Source organism: Nyctereutes procyonoides, unplaced genomic scaffold, assembly GCF_905146905.1.
Source record: "Nyctereutes procyonoides isolate TBG_1078 unplaced genomic scaffold, NYPRO_anot_genome, whole genome shotgun sequence".
Taxonomy (NCBI): Eukaryota; Metazoa; Chordata; class Mammalia; order Carnivora; family Canidae; genus Nyctereutes; species Nyctereutes procyonoides.
The window spans coordinates 51,272,770-51,292,007 of NW_026575133.1; positions in this window are offsets into that span (position 1 = coordinate 51,272,770).

Here is a 19,238-nt window from a genome sequence, read left to right on the forward strand (position 1 = left end):
AGAGGATTACAAATAACAATCTGACACTAACAGAGAGTGGTTTTGAAGACTAGCTTTGTAGCTCCTCACTTTAGGGATTATTTCTGTCTGACCTTCCCAAGGAGCCTCCTAGGGAGGCTTTGGGTTTCTCCTGTTCTTACAGATTTGAGGGCTCCAGTGCTGACATTTGCTCTGAAGGAAAACTGAGAGCTCTTCAAATGTATTTGTATTTCAGCAAATAAGACTATAAACCTCTGGGACATTTGTTTTCTCCAATTGTCTTTTTCCTTCTATTGAGAAGAATCCCAAATCTAAGGACCCATTCACTCACATCAGGTTCGGACCTTAATCATTTCTCTGAGAAGCCATGGAAATATGTGAGCTAAAGTCTCCCGGGCAGATCCACATCATTGTCAGAATTCACTTGGTGTCCTCTTTCAGGTTCTAGGTTTTGATTGCAATAGCAGAAGAAGACAGATTTGAATGACTGAAGTCTACTACTCTTCTTTCCCAGAGCTCCAGGGAGTTTTATGGCAGCCTTTTCCTGTCCTAGCAAATTACTTTTTTGGGGGAGAAGAGGGCAGCAGAGAGCCCTTCTTCTTGATCTGTGGCAGCAGGCCCTGGTTTGAAAATAGCAAGACAGTAACAGTTGCTGGACTGGTCATGTCAGCTGGAACCCTTGCTCCCCTGAGGGGCTGAGGTTAGCAGTTTTGTTTGTTACTCTGTTGCTGTCCAGCTAGCTGGAGAACAGTCCAGTATTATAAGGACCCTGGCACGTGGGAGCTGAGAGCTCTTGATAGGCACAGTAATTAAAAGGGAGCACAAGTGTTTTGAAAGCTGAGCACATCCCTGCCAGGGTCCTTTGCCAGGGATGAGAGATTGCATTGTCCACACATTGCTACTTCACTCTGATGGGAGAGTTGGCAGTCTCTGGGTCAATGGGAGGTGTGGAACCTTGCAAATGTAACATTTCTTGGGAACCCAAGGCTCCTAGATTCTATTTCTGGGTTGTCTTGATTTAGAGACCAGACTGGAAATGATTGCTTGATTTTCTTTTCCAAGCATTCAAGGTCCCATAAAGAGTCTTCAAATAGTGCATATATTCAAAGTGGTCCCAGAATCTCCTAGCTCTGCCTGGGTAACTCGGCTGGTTCGAAGCATTCATTTAAAAAGGCAAAGTGGGGGGTCCTTTTCCTTGTGAGCCAGGGAGCTTTGTTCTATTTCATGGCCCTGGGTTGCGCATCTAGTTCCAATCTGGTAAACTGTCATGGATAAATTAGCGCAAATTAAATACCTAACATAGGATGCAACATATAGTAAGTATTTAATCTATGTTTGGTCAATAAATGAACACAGGTCCATCTGAGAATCAGGGAATGATGATGATAAAAATGACTGTAGAGACCACCTGTCGCATCCTTTTACAATACTATTTGCCAAAGACAAACATAATTCAGAGTCTGGTTTGATGATTGCAGTTAATGTTGGACTTGTCAGTCAGAGGGCAGGGATTGCATCTCCTTGGTCCTCTTGTCCTTCTCAGCTCCCAGTGCCTGGCCCAGCAGCTAACTGGAGCTCCAGTAGTGGCGCGCAGCAACCTTCGTCTCTGAACGGCCCTTCCCAATGCTTTCCCTGTGCAAATTCTGCACCGGGTACAAAGGCTATCAAGATTACAGGGTATTGAGTAGAGAAGCCTATAATCTAAGAAGGAATTTACCCACAGCAGTCCCTCCTCCCGGGGAATAAAGCTCCCAGCCAGTAATGTGGCTGTTTTGGAGCTCAGAGGAGGCCCTGCCTATAGGGCTGCTAGTTGAGCAGATCCCTGCTGGTGAGGGTCTTGGGACCACCAGGGTGACATGAGAACCCTGGTCTTTCCAAGGTGTTAGTTGTCAGACAGCAGGACTGAAGATCAACTTTTCCAATTTTTTTTAGGCCCAAGACCGAGGAACAGTAACTGATGTGTAGCAGAATGGCACTCCTTCGGGTGATTTGTGGAGGAAAGGCCATCTGATTTCACAGAAGTGTCTATAGGACAATGCAAACTAAGCAAAGGATTTTCCAGGTGAAGCTCCTTTGCACGGCTGTCATGGATAGAAACATTTGGCTCTCTCAACTGCAGAGCTGTGGTCTCTGGGACACACACAGCAAATGGTTTCTTTTGAAAAGAGACAGATTCCCAGTGGTACAGTCCAACGTCAGAGGGGAAAACTTGGTGGCTCTAAGACAGTAGAAAAAGAAGCATGTTCTAGGAAGGCTGGGGATTGAGGGTACTGACCTATGGAAGGGACCACACTAACCCTGACCCCCCCGGGGCTGAGAGTGAGAGTCTAGCCGCTTAGCAGGCACCGCACCCTGCACAGAAAGCCCCTATCCAGGACAGCTGGTCCTTGTTCTGCTCCTTCTTTTACAGTAGCACTTTTAGGAATGCAGGTGGCTTGTGTGTGTGTGTGTGTGTGTGTGTGTGTGTGTGTGTGTGTAATCTTGATTTCTTGGAAGTATTTGTAGGTTTGCAGGTATGATGCATATCTTTCCACATTGGTATGATAGAAAGATGTGAGCCTCACTCCTGAAGCAGCTAGACAGAGCTGTGGCAAAAACCACCCTGCTCTGGATTTGAGGAGACCCAGCAGAGCTGAGGAGAGGCGCATTATCCAGGAGGCCACGGAGGAGGCCAGCCTCTGCACTCTGGAGGCCTGAGCCATATCAGCCCACTAGCTTTTGCTCACAGATTTCTCTCTGCTTTAAATGATCTCCTTCTACCGCCTGGCTTATTTCAGCTCCCACCCCTACGCTGCCACGAAGACTGCCTGGCTCCCGGAAGACAGCCTCCAACCCCTTCCACTGCTCCTTCAGCCTCCAACCCCTTCCACTGCTCCTTTCGGCACAAAGCAAGTTACTATCCAGCTTTGTCATCAGAATGGGTGAGTTCATATCCTGCTGTTATCTGTATGACTTGAGAAATTACTTAAGCTCTCGGAGTCTCGGCTTCCTTACGTGTAAAACAGAAGTAATTATAATGGCAATAATAGCACCTCCTCAGGAGCATTAAATAGGATGATACATGTGAACTATTATTAAACACATAATGAGCATTTTATAAAGGTTACCTTTTATTACCAATTATGGGAAACCCAGGCCAGACAGACTGATATTTCATGTGTGATGTCTTGTCCTTCCAAGAGAGTGTAATTTCCTTGATGTCGAGTATTCATTCATTCATTCATTCATTCATTCATTCAATAAATGTTTACTGTGTTTTTAAATAGACTTTAATTTTTGAAACAGTGTTATATTTCAGGAAAATGGAGAAGGTAGTAGAGTTCCTATATACCCCCACTTCCCCATTATCAACATCTTATATTACTTTAGGACATGTGTTACAATTAGTGAACCAACATTGATATATCATTAACTGAAGTCTATATTTTTTTTTCAGATTTTGTTAGTATTTACGTAACGTCTTTTTTCTGTTCCAGATCCATCCAGGATGATACATTACATTTAGTCCTCATGTGTCCTTAGACTCCTCTTGGCTGTGAGTTTCTCCGACTTTCCCTGTTTTTGATGATCTTGCCAGTTTTGAGGGTAACTAATGAGGTAGATGGTAGGATGCCCTTCTAGGGAAATTTGTCTCATGTTTTTCTCACGAGATTGGCATGATGGGTTTTAGGGAGGTGGTCAAGTTCCATTTTCATATCATATCCGAAGTAGCTACTGCCAACGTGACTGAGGACTGTTGACCTTGACCTAGATCATGTGCACGAAGTAGCGCCTGTCACGTTTCTCCCGTGCGGAGTCACCCCCTGCCCCCTTTCCAAACTGCACTTTTTTGAGAAAGAGTCATTATTTGAAGCTTATCCTGAAGGAGCAGGGAGTTGTGCTCCACCCCGCCCTTGAGGGCTGAATATCAGCATGGAATTCTTCTGCACAGGAGATTTCTCTCTTCTTCCCCATTGGTTTATTTATTTACCTAGTCATTCATTCATTCATTCATTCAATCAATCATTTACTGTTATCGATATGAACTCCTGTATATTTATTTCATACTTTGAGTCACTACCACTACTACTTTATTGGTCCAGCTTTGGCCATTTGGGAGCTCTTTCAGTTGGATCCTGTGTCCTTTTGATATACCACCATCATTGCGGGGTTTTTTTGTTTTATTTAATTCTTCTTTACTTTTTGGTACTACAGGATGCTCCAGGCTCATCTCATATCTTTCTTGTTCCTGTCCTAGAATTAGCCATTTCTCCAAGGGGCCCTGGTTTCTTTTTATTGGAGAATGGCAATCGAAACCAAAATCTGGATGCTAGATATGCTTATTGCTATTTCAGTGTCATTTTTTTTTTTCAGGACCTCTCAGCTGACATGGCAAAAAAAATATATGTGTGTATACCAACTCATACATGTCTAGAAATATTTCCATATATAATCTTGTGAATGTACAGTAGACTGAACATGGATCTTACTGAGATGTTTCCAATGTCAATGAATTAGTGCATGAAACATTTCAGCCTCTTCCCTATGCTTGTCAGTGGGGAATTCTTAACTCCAGCAGTGAGAAACCTGGCTCCCACCACCTGCCATTCACTTAATTGCTCAGTTCCAGCACACATTGTACAGCAGCATTGGCATTTTTGAACTGTACCCCATGGAAGCAACTTTATCAATAAGAACATAGAGTCTATGTGCATCTCATTTGCCTTTAGTATTTTTAAATGTATTTTTTCAATGTCCTTATTGTGGTAAAATACACATATTTACCACCTTAATAATTTTTAAGCATGCAGTTCAGTGATATTAAGTATATTTATACTATTGTGCAACCATCACTTCCATACATCTCCATAACTCTTGTCATCTTGTAAAACTGAAACTCTATGTCCTTAAACACTAACCCCCTCTTCCTCCCTCCCCCTGCCCCTAGAAACCACCATTCTACCTTCTGTTTCTATGATTTCAACTATTCTGGTACCTCATATAAGTGGAATCCTACAGCATCTGTCTTTTTGTGAATGGCTTATTTCACTTAGCATCATGTTCTCAAGGTTCAGCTATCCTGCAGCGTGTGTCGGAACTTCCTTACTTTTTAAGGCAGAATAATATTCCACTGTACATATATACTACATTTTGCTTATATCATTCATTATTGATTCCACATTTTAGCTATTGTGAATAGTGCTGTTATGAAGATGGGTGTACAAATACGTATTCAAGACCCCGCTTTCAGTTCTTGCTGATATATACCTACAGACTTGCTGGATCATATGGTCATTCTATTTTTAATTTTTTGAAGAAATCTCATATTGTTTTCCACAAAGGCTGTGTACTGTTTTCCACAAAGGCTGTGTGCTTTATAACCCATCAACACTGCACAAGTGTTTCAATTTCTCTATATCCTTACTAATACTTGTTATTTTCTTTTTCTTTTTCTGTTCTGTTTTAGCCATTCTAATGGGTGGTACTCATTGTAGTTTTGATTTATATTTCGATGATAATTAGTGGTACTGAGCATCTTTTCATGTACTTGTTGGCCATTTGCATATCTTATTTGGAAAAATGTCTATTCATGTCTTTTGCCCATTTTTGTAACTGGGTTGTTTGCTGTTGTTGAGTTTTAGGAGGCTTCTGTGTTTTTTTAATTTAACATATTCTGTTTATTACTCTCTTATCATATATGTTATTTACAAATATTTTCTTCCATTCTGTGGATAGTCTTTTTACTCTGTTCATAGTATCCTTTGATGCACTAGTTTTCATGAAGCCTAATTTGTGTATTTTTTCTTTTGTTGCCCAATCTTAGGTGTCAATATGCAAGAAATCTTTGGCAAAATCCAATGTCATGAAGATTTTGCTTTATGTTTTCTTCTTAGAGTTATAGTTTTAGCTCTTCTGTATAGGTCTTTGATCCATATTGAGTTGATTTTTGTTTTGTTTTGTTTTTTTAATTTATTTTTATTTATTTATGATAGACATAGAGAGAGAGAGAGAGGCAGAGACACAGGCAGAGGAGAGGGAGAAGCAGGCTCCATGCCGGGAGCCCGACACGGGACTCGATCCCGGGACTCCAGGATCGCGCCCTGGGCCAAAGGCAGGCGCGAAACCGCTGAGCCACCCAGGGATCCCCCCCATATTGAGTTGATTTTTATATTTGGTGTTAGGTAAGGCTCAACTTCATTATTTTGCACAGTTCTCCCAGGACCACTTGTTGAAAAGACTGACCTTTCCCTATTGAATAGTATTGGAACCCTCGTCAAAAATAATATGACCTTATATGCAAGGGCTCATTTATGAGCTCTATTGTATTCCATTGCTCTGTGTATCTGTCTTTATGGCAGTACCACACTGATTTGATTACTGTAATTTTGTAGTGAATTTTGAAATCAAGAAATATGTGTCCTCCAACTTTGTTCTTCTTTTTCAAGATTGCTTTGGCTATGGGTCCCCTAAGATTCCATAGGAATTTTGGGACTAATTTTTTAAATTATTTTTGAAGAAGACTTTGTTCGAGTTTTGATTGGGATTGCACTGAATCTGTAGATCACTTTGGGTGGTATCAAATACATTTTAACAATATGAAGTCTTCCAGTCCATGAACATGGGATGTCTTTTCATTTACTTATGTCTGCTTTAATTTCTTTCAACATTTTGTAGTGTTCATTATAGAAGTCTTTTCCTTCCTTAATTCCTAAGTATTTTATTTTTTCAATGCTATTGTAAATTGAATCATTTTCTTGATTTCTTTCTCAGGTTGTTTATTATTAGTGTATAGAAATCTAACTCTTGGGCAGCCCGGGTGGCTCAGTGGTTTAGTGCCGCCTTCAGCCCAGGGCCTGATTCTGGAGACCTAGGATCTAGTCCCATGTCAGACTTCCTGCATGGAGCCTGCTTCTCCCTCTGCCTGTGCCTCTGCCTCTCTTTCTCTCTCTCCCTCTCTTCCTCTCTCTCTGTGTCTCATGAAAAAAATAATAAATGATTTTTTTAAAATCTTAAGAAAAAGAAATCTAACTCTTCTTTTTTGTGTTGGTTTTCTATCCTTCTACTTTGCTGAATTCATTTATTATTTCTAACAAGTTATGTGTGTGTTTATGTATGTGTGTAATCTTTAGGGTTTTCTACATAGAGATCACGTCATCTGTGAAGAGAGATAATTTTACTTCTTTCTTTCTAGTTTGGATGCATTCCTCACCCCCCCCCCCCATTTTTCTTGTTTAATTGCTCTGGCTCAGACTTCTACTACTGTGTTGAATACAATTGGCAAAAGCAGGCATCCTTGCCTTGTTCCTGATATTAGAGGAAAAACTTTCAGTCTTTTTTCCATTGAATATAATGTTCAGTGTGAATTTTTCATATATGGCTTTTATTATGTTGAGATTGGTCTTCCATTCCTAGTTTTTTGAGTGGTTTGGATCATGAAAAGGTATTGAATTTTGTCAAATGCCTTTTCTGTATTAGTTGAGATGATCATGTGTAGTTTCCCCCCCTTCATTCTAGAACAATTAGTTGATTTTTGTATATAGTATGGTTTCTGCATTCCAGGAATAAATCTTGGTCATGATGTATAATCCTCTTAATATGCTGCTGAAAAAAATATATGCTGCTGAATTCAGTTGGCTAATATGTTTTGAGGGTTTTACATTAATGTTCATGAGGGATATTAGTCTGTAATTTTCTTTTCTTATGGCTTTGGTATCAGTTCAAATAATGGCCTCATAGAATGATGTCAGGAAGTGTCCCTCCTCTTCAGTTTTTGAGGAGATTTTGAGAAAGATTAGTATTAATCCTCATTGAAATGTTTGGTGGAATTCACTAGTGAAGCCATCAAGTCCAGGGCTTTTCTTTGTCAGGAGATTTTTGTTTACCAATTCAATCTCTTTGCTAATTATAGGTCTATTCAGATTTTCTTTTCTTTTCTTTTTTTTTAAAGATTTTATTTATGTATATATGAGAGACACAGAGAGAAGCAGAGACATAGGCAGAGGGAGAAGCAGACTTCCTGTGGGGAGACTGATGCGGGACTTGATCTCAGGACCCCAGGATCACTACCTGAGCTGAAGGCAGATGCTCAACCACTGACCCAGCCAGGTGCCCCATTCAGATTTTCTATTTCTTCATGATTTGTCTTTGTAAGTTTTGTGTTTCTAAGTATTTGTTCATTTCACTTTAGGATATCCAGTTTGTTAGTGTACACTTGCTTATAGTACTTATAATCCTTTTTATTTCTGTAGAATCAATATTGATGTTCCTATTTTCCTTTGTGACTTTAGTAATTTAAGTCTCCTCTCTTTTTGGTCAATTCAAGTAAAGGTTTGTTAAGTTTGTTGATCTTTTTGAGGAACCAGTTTTGACTTCATTGATTATTTTTTTTCAATTGCTTTTCTATTCTTTTTTTATTTATTTCTGTTCTAATCTTTATTATTTCCTTTCTTCTGCGAACTTTGAGTTTAGTTTGTTCTTCTTTTTCTAGTTCTTTAAGGTTGTTGATTTGAGATCTTTACTTTTAAAAATGTGAGCATTCTTGATGGGCTGAGCACTGGATGATATGGTATATGTTGGCAAATTGAATGTAAATTTAAAAATTTCTAAATAAAAAAATTTAAGCATTTGTAGCTACAATTTCCCCCTTAGCACTGCTTTCACTCATCCCATGCATTTTGGTATGTTGTGTTTTGTTTTTATTTGTCTCTAAAGATTTGCTAATTTCTCTTGTGATCCACTGTTTATTTTCTAAAAATTTGCAAATTTTCCAGTTTTTTTCCTGTTATTGATTTCCAACTTCATCCAGTTGTGGTTGCAGAATATACTTTGTGTGATATCTGTCTTTTAAAACCTGTTGGGAGGCATCTGGGTGGCTCAGTTGGTTGAACATCTGACTCTTGGTTTCAGCTTAGGTCATGATCTCAGGTTTATGGGATTGAGTTCCACACTGGGCTCCATGCTCAGCGGGCAGTCTGCTTTTTTCCCCCCTTGCTGCTCCTCCCCCTGCTCACACACACTTTCTCTCTATCTCTAAAATAAATAAGTCTTTCCAAAAAAATAAAATAAAATATGTTGAGACTTAATTTGTGAACTACATATGGCCTGCTCTGGAGAATGTTTCATGCCTTTGAAAAGACAGTGTATTCTATTTTTGTTGGATGCATTGTTCTGTATATGTCTGTTAAATTTAGTTGTTTTATTGTATTATTTGAGTCCTCTATTTCCTTACTTATCTTCTGTGTGATTGTTGTACCCATTATTTAGTGAGGAGTATGAAATCTCTATTTCTGTGGAACTGCATATTTCTCCCTTCAATTCTGTCCATTTTTGTTTCATATCTACAGTTATTAGGTGTGTATTTACAATTGTTATACCTTCTCTTCTTGCTCTATTGAAACTTTTATTAATATATAATGTCCTTTGCCTCTTATTTGCTTTTTGGATTCGTAGTGTATTTCATCCAATATCAGTTTAGCCTTCCTCCTATTCCATGACTATTTGCATGGAATATCTTGCACTATCCTTTCATTTCCAATTTGTGCCTTTGGATATAAAATGAATTTCTTATAGAAAACATATTCTTGAATTATGTCATTTAATCTATTCTGCCAACCTCTGCTTTTGATTGGAGAATTCAATCATTTAATTTAAAATAATTACTGATAGAGAAGGACTTAATACTGTCATTTTGCTATTTTTTTCCTATGTGCCTTGCAGCTTCCTGTCTCTCGTTTCCTGCATTACTCTCTTCTTTTGAGTTTAGTTGATTTTTTTGTGTGGGTAGTGAAATAATGATTCCTTTATTTCCTTTTGTGTATATTCTATAAATATTTTCCTTGTGGCTTACCATGGGAATTTTATTTAACACCCCAAATGTAAAATACTCTAATTTGAATTTATACCAGCTTAACTTCAATAACATACAAAAACTCTGTTCCTTTACAACTTTGTCCACACCCAGTCTTTAACATTAGTTTCCACTCCTTTCCAAGCTACTTAGGTCAGCACTTTCCCCACTCCTCCTCCTTTGGTAAGTTGTTTCATACATTTGTAATACAGTTAGAATCTCTCATTGCAATCTGCATTCCTTCCTGGGATACCCTGACCTTATAAGTAATTTTTTTTAAACCTACATACATTAAGGGTCTCTCTTTGTAATGTGAAGTTCTATGGGTTTTGATAAATCCCTGTCATAAATCCACTATTATGGTATCATAAAGAACTCTTACTGTACTAAATATTCCCTGTACTCTATTCATTCTTCTTTCTTTCCTTTGAATCCCTGAAAACTACTGATCTTTTACTATTTCTATAACTTTGCCTCTTCCAGAATGTCATAGAATTGGAATCATACAATGTATAGTCTTTTCACTCTGGTCTCTTGCACTTAGCAATATGCATTCAAGTTTCTCCCACGTCTTTTTTGTGGCTTGGCTTATTTCTTTTTGTCATTAAATAATTTTCTGATTGCATAGTGTGAGAATATTGCAGTTTACTTATTCGCCCGCTGAAGGACAACTTCGTTACTTCCAGCTCTTGACAATTATGAATCAAACTGCTATAAATATTCATGTGCAGGTTTTTGTGTGAACTTACATTTTCAAATCAATTGAGTAAATACTAAAGAGTGCAATTGATGGATCATATAGTAAGACCACGTTCAGCTTTGCAAGAAACTACCATGCTATTTCCCAAAGTAACTGTACCATTCTGCATTGCCACCAAGAGTGAATGAAAGTTCTCACCTACTATTTCAAATCCTTGTCAGCATGTGATATTGTCTGTTTTTTGGATTTTCGCATTCTTTAATAGGTGTCTAGTGGAATCTCGTTTTAATTTGTAATTCCTTTTTTTAAAGATTTGAGTTATTTATTCATGAGAGACACAGAGAGAGAGAGGCAGAGGCATAGGCAGAAGGAGAAGCAGACTCCCTGGGGGGAGCCTGATGTGGGATTTGATCCCAGGACCCCAGGATCACGACCTCAGCTGAAGGCAGACACTCAACCACTGAGCTATCCAGGTGCCTCTAATTTGCAATTCCTCAATGACAAATTAAATTTAGCATCTTTTTTATAAATTTATTTTCCATCTATATATCTTTGGTGAGGTAGTTTTTCAAATATTTTGTCCATTTTTAAACTATTTCCTTACTGTTCAGTTTTAAGGATTATTTGTGTATTTCGGATACAAGTCCATTATCAAATATATGATTGCAAATATTTTCTCCAAGTCTGTAGCTTAACTTTTCATTCTCTTAATATTTTTCACAGAGCACATGTTTTGGAATAAAATCCAACATCAGTTTTTTCTGTTATGGGTCATTCTTTTGGTGTTTATCTAAAATCCTATAACAAACCCAAGATCACATGGATTTTCTCTTACACGTCCTTTCACAAGTTTTACAGTATTGCAGTTAATATTCAGATCTATGATCTATTTTGAGGTAAATTTTTTGAAAAGTGTAAGGTCTGTAACTAGATTGTTTTATTTTATCTTACCTGCTTATGAACATCTAATCTTTTCAGCATCACTTGTTGAAAAGACTATTCCCTCTCCACTGACTTTCATCACAGATCAGCTGACTGTATACATCTAGTTCTATGATTTCTATAGTGTCCCACTGATCTAGGTCTCTATTCTTTTTGCCAATGCCACAGCATCTTGATCATTTACAGATTTATAGTTAAGTCTTGAGGTCAGTTAGTGTCAGTCCTTCCACTTTGTTCTTGTTTAGTATTGTGTTGGCTATTCTGGGTCTTTTGCCTTCATATTGTATTTCAAACTGCTTTGACTCATAAGGCCTAGCTCAGAGCTTTATATAATCAGAGGTTCTAAATTAATTGTTCACTGTTTGTCTACCACTGGGTACAGCTAAAGCCATTTTAAAGACTGCTTGAAAAGATTCTTTTTTTAAGTTGCCTTAACTTTTCTATCTGAAAGTTTTCTAACATGAATTGTATATGTAATGCAAATGGATAGCTATCATTATTGGGCACTAGAATTCTTCTTATGGAAAAATATGCCATTATTTGGGAAAATACATGAAGGCATGAGACAAGGCAACACAAATTGTGGCAATATGCCCTGGTTAAACAAGAAGTCTCTCTCTGTTTCCAAGAGGGAGCATCCAGAGAGAGGGAAGAAAAGAGAAAGAAAGGAGAAATTAGCAGATGAAATGAGATTGCTGTCCACAGTTGATAAAACAACCAGTAGAAATTCCACAATTTAAGATTAGGGATTTCTGATGTTTAATTTGAAAATCTTCATGTTGTTGTGGAATAACATTTACCTTTGGCCCCTCACTACCTTAACTAATTTTCAGTGTAGCCTACCACACTTACAAATGCTTTGTGTGAAAGTTGTGTTTTGTTTTAGGAATTCAAGAGAGAACTTGAATTTCACTTCTGCAGTGAATAGACATAGCACCTGTGGAAACTGAGAATGAAATGAACCCACTAGGAATTAGCAACCATCTTGCTGAAGGTTTGGATTTTGACAGGGCATGAATGGAAGTTGGAGCTCAGCTTATCTGGCTCTCAAGGGGCCAGGAGATCCTAGTTAAGCTAGCATCTGCATTACACATATTATAGGAAGGATTCCTTTATAGTTCTCAAATGACCCTAGCAGCATTGTTTTCTTTGATTCTATCAACAATCATGTGAAACAAACCTTTTTTTTTTTTTTTTTTTAGTTTGTGCAAATTTAACACTACCTACATTGGGCTGAATGTTGTGACATATTACTGGGAATCTGCTTGAATGACATCTTATATGCAAACTTAATTTTGACAATTTAATTTATTCAAACTTATGGTCACGAGAAGGGTCTGATAGCTTCAAAAATGGAAGAGAAATCATTAAATACAGACTGACCTTAAAGACCACTGTACAGATGAAGACATCACAGTAAAGGGAAGTGAGTAACTTTCCTAAGGGCACACAGCCTTTGAGCAGTAGATTCATCCATTGGATCAATTCAAAGAAGTCTATTTTCCTTGCTAGTGGAGTTACTACCTCCCCTTCAGTACTCAGAGATTTACCTTGGCCATGCAAGAGCTTGCCCAGCTCTTTTCTCTTTTTCGAAAGAAATAAAAAGAAATAGGGGGCGGGGGGAAGGTCTACATGGCCATAAAACACTGAACTTCAGCTTTCTCAGAGGTTCTCTCTCTTGTCCAAATTTTGGGAGGCTTTCGTGAATGAGCACTGGCAAACAGCAAGGTGGTTAGGTAGGCTTTTTCCCACTTAGTGCTTCTCCTAGGACTGGGGATAATCAACTGAAAACCAGTCAATATAAGTTTCATTTTTGTTTGCTGTATAAATAGTTGACTTATCTAAAAAAAAAAAATAGTTGGCTTATCTGAAATGACCTTTTCCAAGAGCTAATAGCCATAAATTTTTTGCAGCTGGACATGTTTAGAAATGCCTCTTAGCTATTTTTGTTGATTTATTTTCTTTGTCTGTATTTGTGCAGTCCTGCTTTGGGCATGAAGCAAGCAACCCTGGTCACTAGTCCTCCACCTCTAATGATATAAGCCCAGGGACCATAGTTCCTCCCCTGTGGGAAAGACCTCATATGGAATGGAATCCCATGGAGTTATAGCTCAGCCGAGAAGAAATTACTACATCTTAGAAAATCATCTTCAGTTCCTTTTGTGGTAACCTCAGTATGCATTTTCCCCAGCCTATTTTGAAATCTGTCTATCTATCTATCTACCTAGAACTTCAATGTCCAGTAATATGGTGATTATATATTATGGAGTAGTAACTCACTGGCATATTAAAAGGCCACAAAAATGCAAATGCAAACACAATCTGCTATGTAGCTTCATGGAGAAGCATATTTAGAATATGTTGGGGCACTTGGGTGGCTCAATAGGTTAAATGTCTGCCTTTGGCTTAAGTCATGCACCAGGTTCAGCTCCCTGATCAGTAGAAAGTCTGCTTCTCCCTCTGCCCCTCCCTCTACTCATGTACATGTACTCTCTCTCTCTCTCAAATAAATAAATAAATAAAAATCTTAAAAAATAAAGAAATATGTTAAGTGACCATTGCATTATTTATAGTATGCAAATTTTAAGCATACATTTAATCAGTGTTTAGATGTACTCTCAAAAAGAGGAAAGTCAGCTGATAATTCTTTTTTTTTTTTCAGCTGATAATTCTTAATGACCTAATGTATGCTTAATTTATCTCACTTAATCCCAGAACAACCCTATAAATGAGCCATTATTACTTCCATTTAAAGAACAAGAATCAGAGTCTCAACAATATCAAATAACTTGCCTAAGGTCACACAGCTAATACAAAGATACAACCAGGGTTACAGGTCAGTCCTAAGGCTAAAATACATGCCATGTTTATTAAACCACACTGCATTTAGAGAAATCTAAGCAATTATTGAGTTAGGTAAAAGGCTTAGGGTTATGACATTTTTGGTTAAAAATTAAAATTAAAATAAATATGTAGATGTTTTTGTTTCCTTCCATATTCACTGGATTACTGATTTCTGAGTTTCAGGGAGGAAGAAACATGAATGGTACAATAGAAAGAACTCATCATTGCTTGGTCATTTTGCTTCTAGAGCAATGTTACCTTTCTCTAGACAGCCACTTCTCAGGCAACAATATGCATGCTCTGAGGTCTAAAGTCAGAAGTCTTCCATGAAAAGAATGCAATGGTTTAAGCCCTGGATGTAGGACCAAGCAATAAAGCAATCAGTGTGGACAGTGCTAAACTTAGATGAAATTTAGAAATAGAAATTTATTTTTTTCTCTTCAAGCCCCCAGCATTCTTTCTTATGCTTTCCATTCTCTTTTTTAGTATCACAAGTCCAAAATTAATAAGCTTATTCAGATGTGGGGAAAAAGACTTCACCAAATTTAATTCATTAGCTGTCTTGGGAAGATTCACATTTTATTTATTTTTTGAGGTGGGGAGGGGTAGAGGGAGAGAAAGAGAATTTTAAACAGACTCCATGCCCAGCTTGGAGCCCAAAGTGGGGCTTGATCTCACGACCCTGAGATCATGACTTGAGCCGAAATCAAGAGTCAAATGCTTAACTGACTGAGCCACTCAAGTGCCCTAGGAAGATTCATATTTTAGCTGGAGATGGGTTCCAAAGGTTCAAGAATGAATCTCAAAGGGTGGAATTTCAGATATTAATTACAAGCATCAGTCAGTAGATTTCCATTGCTCCTGAAATCCCACAATTGTTTGTTTCCCTTATGAGATGGGACCTGTGGAACTGATTTGATTGAGGACTAATTTTCTCCACTCGGTAAAGGAGTAGCTGAAACTCAGAAGATCTGGAAGATTGGCCCTTAGTGAAGTAAGGTTAGTAGGTTGTAGACCATTAAGAACCAAATACTTCTTCCTAGAATTGTAGAACCAGAGGGCTGGCAAGGATATTAGAGTTGTACCATGCATGCTCTTCCTTATTACCTCCTTGCCAAATAATTGTCACCTCCCCAGTGACAGATAATCCTTATCAACCCAGTGATTTTTCAGAAATTGCTAATCTGAGCTCTATGTCACTTTGATGATTCCATCTAGGACAATACAGAAGAAGTCTAATCCTTCTCTCCCCCTTCTCTGACCACCCTGGCCCTGATTTCCTCTTCTGGGTTAAATATTCATAGTGTCCTCAGCTCCTCTTCATGTGACATTTCAAACCCCATACATCGTCTCAATTATGCTTTTCCTTTCCTTTTTAAGATTTTATTTATTTATTCATGAGCGACATACAGAGACAGGCAGAGACATAGACAGAGGGAGAAGCAGGCTCCCTGCAAGGAGCACGATGCAGGACTCCATCCCAGGACCCTGGGATCACGCCCTGGGCTGAAGGCAATGCTCAACCACTGAGCCACCCAGGTGCCCCTCAATTATGCTTTTCTGAACTTGCTACAGTTTACCTCCAAGTAGCAGGCTCAGAAGCAAACCTAGTACTCCGGATGAGGTCTGGACTCATTCATTGGTTCATCCACTGTTCATCCTTGATCAGTGTCAAACTTCTCTCAGCTGAGTGCAGAGTAAGGAGGTATATACTTAGCTCCATTGCCCTGGACACAATATATTTCTGGTTGCTGTCCAAGATCAGATTGGTTCTGTTTTTTAGGAGCTTATGGTCAGCTAGCTTTCTTAAGTCCTTTCCCATGGCCTCCTGTTGTAGCATGTGCCTCATTCTCCAGCAAACTGCTTCTCGGTGTGGGAAGCTGGCCCTTTTGTGTGGAAACCCATCCTGCTCTTCTGGGGTGTTTGCCTACACAAGCTTTTATAAAACCGACTTGGGTTGTAATGAGAACACCTTTCCTCAGATCTGGGTCCAGGTTTGTTCCTTTCTTGATGCCAAAGTTGACATGCTCCCAGTTGGTCTCTGCAATAAAACCTCATCTCCGGGACCTGTAGCCATCTCTTCACTCTAGGGTCAATCAGGAGCCAGTGAGAGGGGTGGTGAGCTCACACGTGCAGGACGGCACTTCCGCAGGCCGTGGAAAACCACCCATCCAGGGCCTCCCTGCCACCGCCCACTCTTTGTCGTCCCTCCCTCTTCGCCTTTGCTTCACATGCAGTTCAGCTGGCTTGGAAGGAAAACTTAACAGCTCAGTAACAGGCCACACATTTCAGTCAAGGTCTCAAAGGCATTTCTGGAGTAGAGATTCTGGAAATAAAGGGGCTGCCGCACTTTGACATCTGTACCATTGGAGTCACTCATGTGTCTTTCCTTATGCAGGCCATCACCCGTTACCCGCTCCCATGCCCTTCTCTATCTGAAGGATTCCTTCCAGTGAAATTTCTTTTTTTTTTAAGGTTTTATTCATTTATTTGAGAAAGAGAGACAGAGATAGCAAGAGAGCATGAGTAGGGAGGAGAGGGAGAAGCAGGCTCTCCGCTGAGCAGGGAGCCCAATGAGGGGCTCGACTCCAGGACCCTAAGATCATGACCTGAGCCAAAGGCAGATGCTTCATCAACTGAACCACCCAGGTGCCCCAGTGGGATTTCTTGTTGCATTTTAAAACATTGACAATAGGTCTCACTTACCTATTAATAAGGTAAGGAAAATTTAAAACCAGAGAAATCACTTGTGTGGGTCACACTGAGGATCCCAGGACCCTTGTCCTAATCCTCCATCATCAATATACTCTGACAATTTGTTCATTTCACAGAGGGAGCCGACAAGGGAAAATTCTGCATCCTCTGTGACTGTCTCGCTTCTTTAATCCCACTTGGAAGCCTCTCCTGTGGCATCTCCATTATGTTGGGTCTTGTCGTGGGAAGATGTGGTCCTTGCCACTATAGCTCTGCGAGAGCCAAATAAGTGCCTCTCCTTCGCCCGTGGCAATCCTCAGTACCCTCTCCACACCTCACTTTGCAAGGCACAGAACCTGCACGTATGAGCCTTTGATGAGTCAGATCTTCCTTGAAGAGGAAAAAAAAATCAAGGATCTAAGTATAAACAAGCTCTCGGCATGGAGTGAGGGAGAGATTCCAAACTTTTCCATGAGAGAGTGACACTTCTTCCCCATCCCCCAAGTTCATGTTATGAATATTCCCTGCATTCTTCTCCATAAAAGAACTCGACAGAACGAACTCATTTCCAAACTCCCATTTTCAGATGTTGTTTAGGTCAAGTTTAAGCTATCCTGGCTTCAAGCTGGGGTTCTGACGCCAGCTCTGCATTTATGGCACGTGAAGTCAAAAACTGCTGTCGCAAGGGATGTTCCTTCCCTCACCCTTGAAGCAGCCTCCACCTTAGCCATCTCTGCACACACACACTTTTTTTAAAAAAAAGCTTAATATTACCAATTTGGCAGAAGGAAGTGTAAATGTTATGTCAGTGTTAAGACTCTACTTAATCCTGATAGATGAGTTGTCAGGGAAGCGTGACGCTAATTGACAGATGTTAAATGACACCCACTGTTCCCTGCGGCGCACAAATAGAGCTCTGTGCTTCCAGGACAGGTGAGATCTCCTTGGCAAGAGGCAAGGGTGGAATTTTCTTTCCTGTCTTTCATGCGCAGGCGCGGTGTCCTGTCAGTCTGGGTGGACCTGGGCCGGAGATGGGTAATAAGTGCTTGTGGATTACCAGGTTAGCCAAACACCCAGGCAGTTTGAGTCTCTTCAGCTTTGAGTGAGGGATTAATTGGAATGAGCTGGGCTTTCCCGGATTACGGAGGGCCTTTTGATGATGTCAGAAATTCCAAGAGGAGGAGGTTTCAGAAGAAAGTAAGGAAAAGCTGAACATCTGTTTGTTCTCTGTCAAAAGAAAGATCAAGAAAAGAAAAAAAAAAGAATCCAAACCACTCTTCCCTTCCTGGCTGGCTCCTTCAGGCAGCTCTCTCTTGCCCTGGCACCTGTCAGGCTAAGGAAGCCAACCAGATGAAAAGAAATTAAGCAACTGGTTTGTAACCTCCAACATTAGTGTTCAAAAATTTTTTTTAAAGATTTTATTTATTTATTCATAGAGACACAGAGAGAGAATGAGAGGCAGAGACACAGGCAGAGGGAGAAGCAGGCTCCATGCAGAGAGCCTGACGTGGGACTCGATCCAGGGTCTCCAGGATCACGCCCCGGGCTGCAGGCGGCGCTAAACCACTGCTCCACCGGGGCTGCCCAGTGTTCAAAAATATTGATGTTTGAGCCCTACTTCTAGAGATTACAGTGCAACTGCTGTGAAGTAGGGCTGGGCGGCTGGTGTTTTTATAAAGACTCCCATGCTGGGGGCGCCTGGGGGGCTCAGATGGTTAAGTGTCTGCCTTCAACTCAGGTTGTGATTCTGGGGTCCTGGGATCAAGCCCTGTGTGGGGCTCCCTGCTTAGTGGGAAGTCTGCTTCTCCCTCTCCACTGCCCCTTCCCCTGCCCTTCTCCCTCTCAGTATCTCTCTGTCTTGAATGAATACATAAAATCTTAAAAAAAAAAAAAAAAAGACTCTCAGGGTGTTCTATCATTCAATGCTGACAAACATGGGCCCAAGGAGCAGATGTAACTGAGACCATGAGGGCGTTGGTATTTGAGACTCAGTGCTGCTGGACTGCTACCTTCACGAGAGCAAAATCAGCATTTACTCCCCATGTACCACCAAAACTTCTAGAATTATCTTCAGTCATTCCAAGGAGAAAACGGGACTTTCCTCTGTGTCATCCCTCCTCCGTGCTGTACCCTGTTATCTCCCTTTAAGGGCTATGCTTGTCCCTGGATTGGCTGGGAACAGGTGGTGCCTGCCCAGTTAGAAGAGGCCACATGGGGGATCTATCCTAAATCTCTCTTAAACCCCATCTCAGG